The sequence below is a fragment of the Poecilia formosa genome, unplaced genomic scaffold (genome assembly GCF_000485575.1).
Source record: "Poecilia formosa unplaced genomic scaffold, Poecilia_formosa-5.1.2 Scaffold90, whole genome shotgun sequence".
Lineage (NCBI taxonomy): Eukaryota > Metazoa > Chordata > Actinopteri > Cyprinodontiformes > Poeciliidae > Poecilia > Poecilia formosa.
Window position 1 is genome coordinate 1,118,796 of NW_006800029.1, and position 12,814 is coordinate 1,131,609.

The following is a 12,814-nucleotide window of genomic DNA, read 5'->3' on the forward strand; positions in this document are numbered from 1 at the left end:
GCTGGAACTGTTAAGATGTATTATATTATCTCATTGGAGGTCCTCTCTTGGTACTCCGGTTTCCTTCCACCGTAAAAAAAAAATAAAAATAAAGTATGACTGGTTATTGGTCTCTTTAAGTTACCTTCATATCTCTTTTGATTGACTAACAACCGCTCAAGTTTGTTTCCTCCTCCTCAACCACAAGTTACAAAAGATTGTTACCAGAATGAAGGGATTCCCATCTCTAAGCTCATTTAAGTTGCCCTGCTACTCCTGTCTTTTAAACATCATAATCATGACTACATTTCTTTTGTCTAAATAAACCATCCTGCAGTCTTCAGTCCTCAAACAGGTTCGTCACAGCCCTCCATCTCTGAAACTGACCCCCAACATAAATAAGAGTTAGCATAGTGCTGTCCAACACAACTCTTCAAAAGTAGTTTTAAACATATGGTCCTTTTAAGTTTTAGCATTTACCCAATTCTATGTTTGCATGTAAAGCATCTGACTATAACGTGGACATAAACAAGTCATGTTTTAAAGAGGTGAAATAAGACATCATTCAAGTTAATTATGAAGTCCTCCAATCAGTTGGAGAAAATGTAACATTCACAAAGTCAGCCAATCAGACAGCTGCTTTAGAATAACTGACTTCTATTGAACCTGAAAGTCACACAGTCTTCACATTTTATTACATAATGCGCCAATTTTCCCAAGGACAGATAACTGCCACGCCGTGGTGTAAAATGAGGACAAAAATGTAAAAAGACTGGCACTGTCAACTCTAGAGCAATGGTTCTCAAACTGTTCAGGTTTTGGCCCCTTTACTTAATTTTTCTTTGGAAATAAAGTATTTTTGAATTGTAATAACTCACAGGAAGAAGGATCAAAGCTATCTACTAAATTTGTTTAAATATATCTATAAATATTTATTTATTTAGACATTTGGAAATCTTTAAAATGTTCAGATTTAGCTTACCTGTTGCGTCAATGTGGAAGGTGAACTCATTTTTTGTTACATTTAGTTTTTATCAAATGAAAAAAACAGTCAATCAGCACATGCACTCTCCTAATTTAACGAGGAAGTAGGCTGCTGCATTAAATGCTCCTTATTCAGAAATAGAAATTAAAACTGTCTAACTTCATTTTCAAAACCAAAGATATAAAATTTAATCTGTGCCAGTAAACTCAACAAATTCTCAAATCTCAATGTTTTACAGTGTGTGTGGCTTCTGTACGTCTGTTTCTATTGTAAATCATTGTTTCACTTATAAACATGGCTGCTGAACGCTCTAATCAGTTGTACTTCTACCTTTCTAGTTGTCATTTTTAATCTTTTAGAGACTCATCGTGTCTATTTAGCCATTTCGGTTCCCTTCCCTTAATCTCTGCCTCTTCCACCAAATAACTCAGAGCTGAGAGGAAAAAAAAACATATTTGTAAGGATAGAAAACTACCCAGGAGGAAATGATGCTACTTTTGAGATTAACCATCGATCTCACACGTAACATCTGTGGCTCTATGTTTTTGGTTGCATGATCTACTCCTTTTCCTGTTCCCATTTTTCTCAGCTGCATCTCTCCACATACCAACAACTTTGTTGATGAAAAATCTTATGCAGTTAATTTTCTCACATGACCTTTGACTTTGCAAAGCTGGCCTCAGAGATGATCTAAACTCTTTGCATGGGTTGCCTCTTTCCACAAATATCTGGGTTGCCTCATGAATCCTTTGGCTCCTCCTTCTTGTCTCTTGCCTCAATATCTTCTTGTTTCCTCCTCTGTTGCTGCTTCATCTCTCTCCAGAATATTTTTTTTCTGGAATAAATTGATGGCTCTCTCTGACGGGTTCTGCCAGTAATAGTGCAGCAGGCAAGAAACGAGTAAGATTATTACCTCTGGAAGGCAAAGTGACCACACGTCATTATGCCTCCCACCTGCTCCAGACCGATGGCTAATTATCAGAAATCAAACAAACATTTATCTCTTGAGATCAGCTAATCCATGACGTATACCGATCAATTTTTCATTAAATGGCACTTTGTTTGTCTTTAGTTAGGCTTATTCACCCAGTGATGTAGATTAGCAGTTCTTTAAAGCCTGCCCTATTTGAGCAATGTCAGTTTTCCAAAGCTGATGAGGACCAGATGACCAGACTCAGTGCTCTATTTACGTGATGTAAAAGAAGCACAGAAACTTGAAGGCTGGCTTTTTAGACTGATGTTGTAACTCTACTCTATTCAAAGTCTTCAGATAAAGCAGCCATACCCATTAATGTAATTATTATCTAAAACACGTTTATGCTTTCTGAATACCAATGTAAAACGCTACATCTGGACTGCTTAAAGAGATGCTGTTAAATTAGCAGAGTGCATGTGCTGATTGACTGTCCTTTCATTTGAGAAAGTACAGGTAGAAAAAAACTGAATGTAACAAAAAAGCAATCAGCTTCGCAAAAATCTTCCCAGCAAAACTGCTTTATTTTGTTCTTTGTCCAGTTATATATGTATTCATTTGTGTTCATTCTTTTTATTCTCTCAATCTTTTGCCAGCGAAAAAAAAAGAAAGAAAGTTTGTAGGGGAAATTTTTTGGCATTAAAAAGACTAAAAAGTGGAGCTGCCCTGGGTCTTTGTGTTCACAAAATCGTTTCCAAACTGCCTGAGAGAATGGGAAGAGCTTGGACAGGATTGCATCTCCCTAAAAAACAAACAACAACAACAACAACAAAAAAAAAAACGAGATTAAGATATAACTTTGGTCAGATTCACACAGTCTGAATAAACACAGAAGTTAGGGCTGCAAGATAAAAACTTTGAGATGTTCTGTGATACACTTGTATAAATAAATGAGGAGATGATCTTTTTTTTGGCATTTTCTCAACCTATAAACAAACTGAACTGTGGAGAAAAAAGAAATAATTTATAGTCTATTAGTAACATCATCACAAGTAATATAAAGTAAACATCAAGTGCACTAAAGCTTGCTGGGAACATTGGCTAATGTGCATTTGTAAGACCCATTTCTTTGCAATGAGGGACAAAATTGCCTCTGTTATTAGATTTTATGCTTTCCTATTCATTTCACTGACAGAAACAGTAACTCACTATAGAAGGAAACAAAATTCAGCAATAACCTCTTATAAGAGTTAAGAGGGCTTTAAGGGAGCGCTAACTCAAGTTACTTTTCTTCAAATGTCTGTCTTGTGCTGAGTGTGAACTTTAGCTGGCCCTTTAATTGAACACATTGAAGCCTTTTGAGCTTTGTTCACTGCCATTAAGCCATTGAGAATCCTCTCCTTCCACTGAATTTATGCAACATTTTCGACTAAAGACCCTGTTTCCTGCCACAAATGATCTCCAGGGGACTACCGTTCAGTTTCATTATCTCATATGTTACGCCGTCATATTACACAGCATGTCTTCTCGTACTCTGCAGGAGTTCTGGCAGAAAAAATGATCAGTCGTGACACAGAAGAGAAACTGGTGGCGAAGTCTTCATGGATAAAGGGATTAACAATATACCTGCTTTCTCAGTAGGAGGATACACCATTAAGATACACCAGATGCATGGTGGAACTTCTTTTTTTAAGCCATTTAAATTTCCAAAGACTTCCAAGTATGAAGCAAAAAGTTTGACAGAACATCGTCCTTAATATCTGCATTACGTAACAGATTTGTTACAGCAAGATGGTAAGAGAGCTGATTTTGTCATTAGGTTTCAGCCCATGCAGTGATGTTTTTTTTTTTTCCTCGTAACCACATACTGCTGAACACATTGAAGGTTTATAGTGCCGCAAAATATACTTTGACAGCGTGTGAGGGTAAACAGGGGGGTTTGGAGAATGATGGTATTGAGGAACCTTGAGGTGAAAACTTTAATCCAGAGTGTTATTGCACTGAGGAACTGAAAAGCAGAGTCTGATCAGCAGTACCTGGATCCTATTTCATCAGGTAAATCATTCGGTATAGCAAAAATGACTGTTCACATATATCTCTCATTTTGGGCTTCATTGTTTAATCAATTTTGGCAGCTAGAAGTGTGTTGTGTGCGCTTGGAAACTTGAGGTTAGTGGGTCATAGACAAAGTTTCTCAATTCCAGTCTTCAGGGACCACAGACCTGCATGTTTTAGTCGCTTTCCTTCTAACAGGATTCTGCAGATCATGTTGGCATTGCAGGGGAAATCATGCAATCATTTGAATCAGGTGTTCTGGAACAGCAGGCGTCCCTGAGGACCAGAACTGAGAAACGCCGATCTGGAGCCAAATAAAGAGCAGATCAGGTTCATTTTTTTTTCCTGATACAAAAGCTTGAAAGTGTATTTGATCATTAATACGTCTGCATGGTCTCTCATTTTGACTTTGGTCCTAAATCTGAATTAAATGAGTTATTCATAAACAATAGGTCACTACATTATGTGCGTTCAATGAAACACAACCCGACACTATTGCATTAAAGTAAAATAGCTGAGGGTTATTATTTGGAATAAATATAACACACATGATGCAAAAGTAAAACTACACTAGGACAACACCAAGCTCAGCTCATGCCACAAGAAGCACTTAATAAAAATCACTTTGATTGGTTCTTTGCATAATCCTGCTGAGAGTCAGAATTAGAAAAAACATGCAGAGATTTCTCTAGCTGAGGTGACTATCCATTCCTGTTTTGAGTTGCTGTCGCTCCAAATCAGGTGACCTCCCTCATGTCCTCCCAACTCTGGACTTGAGATTCTCTTGCTTATAAATTTCCAGCTTTTGATGCATCAAAATGCAAACAAAGTCTGAAATGTGTCACTTTCAGTGTGCCTTTTTGGTTTCGAATGGCGCTAACTTGCACTGTCAGCCAGAGCGTACACAACCACCCTATGGGTGTATCATTGTTTTAACAAACAGAGCATGCAGAGTGGGGAATATTTCTAGTTAGCATAGACGGGAAAGAGTCTGAACATCTATTCACAGTTTTGGCAAGCGAAACTATTCAACTGTTTTGTTCTTTGTGTTTATCCTTTAGCACAAAGACCAACAGATGAGACAACTGCCATGGATTTTTTTCTTTTTTCCCCAGTGAATAATATGTACTGGCATTCTCAGGAATTGTCACAGTTTTCTTTTTATTATTAAAAAGCCAGGTAAAAGTACTCAGACCCTTAAAACTTTTACGTTTTGTCACGTTTTAACCACAAACCTCAATGCATTTTGTAAACAAAAATGCGGTTTTACGATGGTGTTTGTTGATAAGGGAGAGAAGAATCCAAACCTACGTGGCACTGTGCGAAACATTGCCCACCTCTGTTAAAATATAACTTAATTACGGTTAGTCACACCTGAGTTTACTGTCTCTAGCTGCACCCAGACCTGATTACTGTCACACCTGATCTCAATCAAGATCAAGTCATTTTGTCAGGACCTGCCTGACAAAAATGACGTACACGAAAAGATCCTCCAAAGTTGGGCAATAAAAAAAAATTAAAAATAAAAGTGATTGAGATCTATCAATCTGGAAAGGGTTACAAGGTAATATCTAAAGTTTTGGAAATCCTGTGAACCACATAGAGAGCCATTAAAGAGGTTAAAAACAAACAAAAACAGTCAGCAATTGCAGTTTTACCAGTAAGACCACCTTAAAACACCAAATAGACATAAAATTTTATGTACCACTGAAAAATGGTATAATGTCCCTGGGAACTAACTTAATACCACGAAGAAAGACTCTGCTGCACTATGCACATGTAAACAAATTAAAAGGAAAAGGCATCTCATAGCTCTGTTCCACAACACTGACCCCATTCAGCTGCATGTATTTAAATATCTTCTGACAAGGGTCCACAGAGGTGAGGTAACCTTGGACTTTGCATCATAGACAAATTTCTCTGACCTGAAGTGATGACAAAGTGCCACACAGAGCACCGCAGCAGAGCCGTGCGAGTCAGTGGGAGGCCGAGGTGTTAACGAGAGGAATATGAAGGCTGACAGAACGAGCAAAGGAGGGAAAACGCATCCAGAGCGAGGGACGGAAAGGAGGACGAGAGAGATCACCAGCGATACGTTCCCTCTCTCAAGGCCGTGGCGCCGCATGGCCTCATGGTCACGTTCCCCCAGTTGACATCACCAAGATGAAGTTGTTCCTTTTTTTATGAGTGGGACTTTAACTTTGCAGCTGTTGTATTCCTTCACTGTCATGTGGAAGATGCTGGAGTAATAAATCACAGCCCCATCATCTTGATGCTAAATAAAATGACATTTTGAGGCCGAATTGAGGTCATTGCTCCGGCAGTTTATCATTCACCTTAGCACTGTACTGAGTGTTGTCATGTGAAAAGAGATGGATGGAAAAGCTTCCTGACTGCAGAAAAAAAAAACAAAAAAACATTTTACTTCACCCTTTAAAAAAAAAAAAAAAGCTTCTGTTTTACTTTGCAGGTATTATTCATCAGTGAAGAAAAGACACAAGAGCCTGCTTTAGGAGAACTGAGGGAGAGAACTCTATTAAGACAAATGACATTTTATTAGATTGTCTTGCAGCATTAAAATGAATAGTATTTATGTGATCTTAACTCTCATCTCTATAAAGCTGTAAATAATTATACCTCCAGAGAAGAAAGATGTGATGTGTGGTCTTTCTTTTACATCATTAACATCATTTAGAAGAAACAAAGTGAGCTCATTTAGCATTGCTCATTATATGAGCTAATGGGAATTTGTTATCGAGGATTGATAGAGATGTTTTATTATCAGATCTAATTAATTTGCATCCATTTGCTTTGAAGGAAGGTTGAATAACTTACTGTAGAATGAGTACATTCTCGGTTGTTGAAATGATCTACCCTGATTGATGGTGAGAAGCTAAATCAGTCTTGCCATTTGATCTTTCTACACCAACTTAATGTCACTGCAATGTAACATTACAGCCAATTGTACAAAGACATTACCATTTGTACTTAGCTGACATAATACGCAACCAGTTCTCATCAATAACATTCTTTTAGTTCACTAGGAGGATAAAGTCTCAACAGAGTAATTCAGTCTGATGGGAATTTGTTGTATTGTCACATGCAAATGTCTTTAAATAAGTGAACACAGGCAGAAAGATTATTTCTAGGCATTGCTAATGTTAAAAAAATGTAGCAGAAAAATCTGATATCACAGTTTAATGACTCAGAAGTGCAGAAACAAACGAAAAACCCTTTGGGATCCCTGAAAGCGTCTGACCTGGCACATTTACACGATTCTGTGTGGGAGATTTCACTGTAGAGCAGTGACAGACGCAATCTCATAAAAAAATGAAACAATGAAACAGGTTAACAAATGTAAAATAAAAATAACTAAATGATGACAACAAAACATAATTTAGATTTTTACATATATATATATATATACATATATATATATATATCTGCAAACATTTAATACAAATTGCATAATTAGTGGCTGTTTGTTGTTGCAAGTCATGCTCTCTTCAGCTGCCCCCCGTTCTGAAAAGGTAGCAGCCATTTTCATCAGTTTTGTTTTATTACCTGATTTTTCAGAGCCTTCAGGTTTCACACCAACCTTGCATCAGTTTTTAAAATCTAGGTGTAAGAGGGAATATTCTCTACTATAATAATAATAATAATAATAATAATAATTATTATTATTATTATTATTATTATTATTATTATATGCATATATTTTTTGCAGTTATTTTTTGTAACCAAAACTAATACCCGTGTATAGTAATTACTTGTTTACATATCATATCTAAACAAAACAAACAACAACAAAAAACAAGTTTAAGTGCATGGAAATAGAAAACTCTTGGTTTCATTTAGAAACTCTGCTAGTTATAGTTTGGCATAAAGGGAAAATATTTTTTAATACCTAAAATAAAATGTCACCAAATGTTTTGAATTAAAAAAAAAAAAAAAGATTAATGTTTTTATCTGGAGTATTTTTTGTTGTTATTTTTTTTAATCACATATGGTCAGAAAAGCAAAGTGGAAATAAAATGTGTGAGAAACAAACCAGATCAGCTCTCTTTTACAACTAGATTTTGTCTCGCCATGATCAGCAGCTTCAGCAAAACAGAAATCCAACTGAGAGACTTCCATCACTGACTGTGATCTGACATTAAGCCCAAAGTCATGCTCACCGTCCAGATGCAGCCTGGCTGTCCCACTGCGGGTCATGAGTAAGTGTGGTCATTTATCTGCTGAGATAATTTATCTGAGTAAAATATGAGCTGCTTCTTGATCCTGAAATCTACGGGTTTCCTAGTCGCATCACTAAGATCTAACCTTCAACGTCAGATCACAGTATGAATAATAATAAAGAAAGAAATCCATATGTTTTTATCAAGAGCTTTTAAAAACGACCATTGCATCATAACTGCTTTAATTCAAATAAAACGTTTCTTTTAGCTGGATATCATCAAACTAAGCAGACGGGTTGAGTAATATTTAGTAAATAGGTGAGTAAAATTAGATTTTTATAGCACCTTTCACAGATGAAATCACGACAAGTTCACAAAACATAAAAGAAGATCAAATATAAACATCAAATTAATTAAAAGCCTGTCTGCATAAATATGTTTTTAGCTGCATTGTGACATAATAAGTGAAATCGACACGATGTAAAAAAAAAAAAAACAACGGGAGAGAATTCCACAATCAGGGTGCAACGGCCTGAAACAACCAATCCCTGCAGGATTTAAACTGAGTAAGTTGGGCTGACAATAGACTCTAACCACTGGACCTCAGAGCTCTGGCAGAAGCCTGAGGCCTAGGCATGTCAGAAATATATTGGTGGAGTCTGCAGAGCCCAAAAAGTTAGAAGAAGTAATTTAACCAAAAAATTAACAGGGAACCAGTGAAGAGAAGATAAGGCAGGAGTAATATGAGCTCTCCTGCTTGTTCATGTTAAGAGTCCTGCTGCAACATTCTGCACAGTCTGAATTCCATCCGCTGCAGCACAATAATATCAAAAAAACTATAAATTAATTTCATATTAGGTCAAATGATGTGTGTAAGATTTGAAATTAAAAGATTAGGACTTGGATTTGACTCAGAACTTGCAATGCTTTGACTTTGGACTTTCATGCAGTTGCTTGGGACTCGACTCGAAACTTAGGTGGAAAAAATATCTGGTGTAAGGCCTGTAATACAATACAGCAAGTGCAGTGAGGTCACAGGTCTTGCAGGTTGACACTCCCACCTGAGATAAACACGCAGAACATGAATAACATGGATGTACAGTGAAATTCTGAGAGTGAGCAATCATAACTAGACCAAGACATCCCTGATTTCAAATAATGACTGATTGTTTGCTAATCTGGCTGAAGTACTGGGCTGAAGACATCACAAAAGAAGCTTAAGTGCAGTCTTGTTATAATTCATTTGGCTTTGGTTTCAGTTGTGTTTGCCTCCTTTCCACTTCCTCAGTGTTTATATCCTATTTGGCTTAGCTATATTATACTTGACATTATTGCCAGAAAAGTCTTGCCATATCAGTTCCTTCCTTTGGGTTCAGTTTTTTGTATTTATACAATGTTTTGTTCTGTTTACTTTGATCAGTTTTGCTCTTTTTCCTTATTTGGATATTTCTCCTAGTCTCAGTTCAGCTCAAGCGTTAATCATTTTTCCTCAGTCTACCAGTTTTCCTCCTCCACGAGCTGCTTATGCTCCACGAGAGTTTTTTTTGTTGTTGTTGTTAATTATGAAATATTTCCAGTTTCCCTCCATCCATCTCTGCACTCGGGTTTTTTTTCTACAACCTACAAATTTTTTAATCATTTATTAAAATATACCATGCTCACATCTATGTGTACAGGGCCTAAATCTCAAAGACTTTGGTCAGACTCTTCCCTTTATAAGTCATAGATTTTTATTATTATTTTTTTTTTTATGTAGACATTTCAATTTACCCAACAGGTGACTGTGCAGCTGCTTATGGTCATATTTTCAAGGATAAGCCAATAAAATGCCTCTGATTTTCTGCTCAGAGGAAGTTGGATTTTTTTTTTATTTTATTTATGGGATTTGTTCTTCAACGCTGTGTAAGGAAATCAGTGGAGGTTTTCACAGGCTTTGGTGTGGATACATTTATTTGTGAAGATAAAGAGAGGGTTCTGCTGTCATTGACTCAACAGTAGCATGTCCTTGAACATAAGCATCCCACCAAACAACCCCCTATAAAGCGGAAAACATATTGTAGTTGACCATAAGTAGTGGGTGCTGGCATCTATGTTACTGGAGAAGGTGACATGACTCACAATGAGCTGCAGGAGTCGGTTATCAGGGTTGTAAGTTAGCATAGCACCTCCTGAAGGTTGAAACTTAACTTCACCTGCAGCTCATTTGACCATATGAGTTAAAAAAGAGACACTCAGAGAAAATGAATGAGGGAAACGAGCCTTTATTCCCACATTTCAGGGTTGGACGGGCTTGACATGCTTTATAAACATCTAGATCAGTCTTCCACCCAAACTACAGTGTCTAGGAGAAGTACTTCTTGAAATTTTCCACATTTTTGACATAACAAACTCAAGGTAGCACATGATAATGACGTAGAAGCAAAATAATACATGATTTTATTTTATTTCTTTTAAGTGCACAGTGTGAGTTTGTATTCAGTTGGGGCTTCAGCTGAGTTAAAGCAACAAAGTCATGGTTTAGATCAAAGCATAGTCATCTGCTTGATTGGCCCAGTCAAAGTCCAGACCCTAAATCTGATTAAGAACCTGTGGCAAGACTTTATAATCAATCCAGAATGAGCAATAACTTTTAGTCTGCAGCTGTGCAGCAAAAGGTAGCACTACACAATACTGACTCAGGGTCTTACAAATCTACACCACACCCTTTAGATTCCCGCATTCAAAGGAACTCAAAGGTGCTGTAGATTAAAGAGAGGGCTTTTGAAATTCAGTGTTGCAATTTGTAGCAAATTTAACTAAAGCTGCTTAAGCCGCAGGATAAATGGTTTGGTGTTTACCTGATGGATTTAAGGGGATCATCTGATCCCCTTAAATCATGGTGTGTAGGTTCTGAGGTGCATCAATTATTGGCTGAAGATGCTCCCACCGGAGTCTCCTTTGGCCAACTTTCCCAACATCATTGTGGACAGATGTGTAGGCAGGATACCTATAATACCCACACAATGCAACGAACAGAGAGTGCTTTGAGCTAGTTGAAATAGGACAGATGTGATTAATGTGATGCGCTTTGAAATACAAGCCATTTTACACCAGATAAAGGATGAGAGAAACTTTACCGAGCGATAGACGGTGACTGCAATATAGACTCCCAATCCAGCTCTGAGAAACCCAAACACCAGCAGTACAGAGAGTTACATTATGTGTCAAAGATTAGTGATGTCATGATAGATGGTGTTTGTGTTTTTGGTTTTCACTTGTTTTTGTGTTTGGGCGGCTCATTATTGCCATTAAAGTCTTTTTGTATCTTTTTTTTTTTTACATATAGTTTGAGTTTTTACCACCTTTGCTTTTCGACCTTGTGCTCCACTGTTTTGTGAAAAGCCTAATTTGTAATCACACAGTTTCAAATTAATTTCAAAATGTTTCACTTTTGTGTGGTATATACATTTTAAAATTAAGGACTCCATAAACCTAACCAAGCTGGCAAAGGTGGCTAGTTAAATGATGGGCATCCTACAGACCTCACTAATGGCTGTATGAAGAGCAGGTGGTAAAAGAAGCGAAAAACACCGTCTGCATGAAAATTTTGAATTGCTTCCCTCAGGCCATGGATACAGAGGCACTCAAGTGAGGAGAAATCTGTTAAACACTCCTTTTCCTTGCTATATTGTTGTATTTTTTTTTTTTTTCTGAGGACCTGATTGCAAACCGTTTCCCGTCAAGAACAATAAAACTGATTGATTAATTTATCGACTCATTGACTGGGTGAGAGACAACCTCATACATGAATGATCTCAGAATGTATATCCACTGGCATGACAAAGGAGTTGCGGTGAACATCAACCTCTCCTCTCTGGCCAGATTTTTTTTCTCCATATGCCCTAAACAGCATGAAGAGGGTTTTAATGAAAAAAAAAAAAAATACAAACTTTACTCCGGTTTTTCTCTTCATGCCCTCAAAGACACAGGGCCAGTGTCCAATAATTTCTGCACAGCAACTGGTTTATTTGGCTGGACTCTTCCAGGTCCTGCGAAACACATTTTCTTCACTCCGTTTAAAAGCAGACTTCTGCTCTTATAATTCAGGCAGAGTAACAGAGTAGTATAATATCAGCTGTACTGTCCTCATTAACACTTTCTTTCATCTAACATAATTAAAATTACACTAGCAAGGCTAACAGTCAGTGCAATGTAAGTTTTTTTTTGTGTGATTAAGTTCACTTTCATTAACTTTGCATTGAACTGAATTTCAAAGAAACTCTATTGACAACGCTCCATTGTCAATGCAAAGTTACATCATAAAAACGGAACATGTAAAACTATAAAATAAGACGTCAACACTGTTAAACCAAAACTGAAAAAGCATATCAATAGCATAATATCTTAGGAGGTTTGTCAGTTAGAAAGACTTCAAAAAAACAAACAAACAAACAAAAAAAAAAAATCACCAACGCAAAGATTGTGGTATTTTAAGAGCACAGATATTAAATTCACAAGACTTAAAGCGTTTTATATAAATAAATTGTCCAAAAACAAACAACTTTGTATAATTAGGTGACAAAAACAAAATAAAACTCTAGTTGCAAAAGTTATAAAATGTTTACAGAAATGTGGAAGAGAAAGTCAGTTGAAACATTTAATATTAGTAGAAATTAAAATCATTTGAAACTTTCTAAACAAAAAAATACTATATATATATATATA